We start from the raw sequence: 1,117 nt of genomic DNA on the forward strand, positions 1-1,117 counted from the left end.
GTGTGTGTGTGTGAGGCTGTGGCTATGCAATAATAATAACAGTAAAATAAAATACATGAATATACCCCAACTGTCTCTCATTCTAATAAATGTTGGAAGGTAAATTACGTTGATGACTGATCAATGTTACGCGCATTAATTAATTATCCGAAGGAGTAAATTTCCTTCAGGGACTTTCTGGGAAATTTGTAATATACTGCGATGTATTTATTTTCAATTTGTTTTATTCAAAGCCCAGAAAAATCATGATTTTTTTCTTTTCAAAGAGGAAGAAGCTGTCTAGAGTAAACTAGTTATTTTCTTTTAAAAAAATCTTGTTATTGTATAATATCCAATATGGAGATGTATTTATTTTCAAATTATTTAGTCCAAGCCCAGACAAACCATACGCTTTGTCAAAGAAAGAGGCATTCACGATAATTTCTGTAAGCTGTGGAGAGCAGAGAAACCATGATTATCCTATATAATGCAATGCGCAGTGTATCTATTTTCAAACTATTTTAGTCAAAGCCCAGAAAAATTCATATTCATAGTCAAAGATGAAAAAATTTTGACGATTTCTGAAAGCAGGGTAGGACAGAATTAGATACTTTCTGATAAAAAATCATTATTTCCCTATACTAACGAATACGTTTAAATTTATTTTCAAACTATTTTTGTCAGATCCTGAAGAAATAATGTTTTGTCAAATAGGAACGAATTCCAAACGATTTCTGGAACCTGTGTAGAATAAAATTGTGTATTTCCTTTCAGAAAATAAAAATTTCTTTATATTATCTAATCCCTAAACATGATATAACCATTCTATTTGACTTTCCCAAATGCTTTCAAAAATTTTTAAATATTACGTATTTTACCTATAATTGCTTCTCTAAAGACTTCAGAGCTTCAACCACTAACCTCTTTGGTGGCATAATTTAAATTCAGTAGGTAAAAAAGAAAAAAAAACATGAATAACTTGAATTAACAAAGACGACAAAATCACGTTCCACTACGTATATAATGTTCTAATCCAGACTTTTCATCAATGCAATGTATCGACATTTTCGTGTGGGCATTCCCGGGAGAATCGAAAACAAAAGGTCCAGAATTGTTAGATTCGCCTGATTTAATTAAT

This window comes from Macrobrachium nipponense, chromosome 1 (genome assembly GCF_015104395.2).
Source record: "Macrobrachium nipponense isolate FS-2020 chromosome 1, ASM1510439v2, whole genome shotgun sequence".
NCBI lineage: Eukaryota > Metazoa > Arthropoda > Malacostraca > Decapoda > Palaemonidae > Macrobrachium > Macrobrachium nipponense.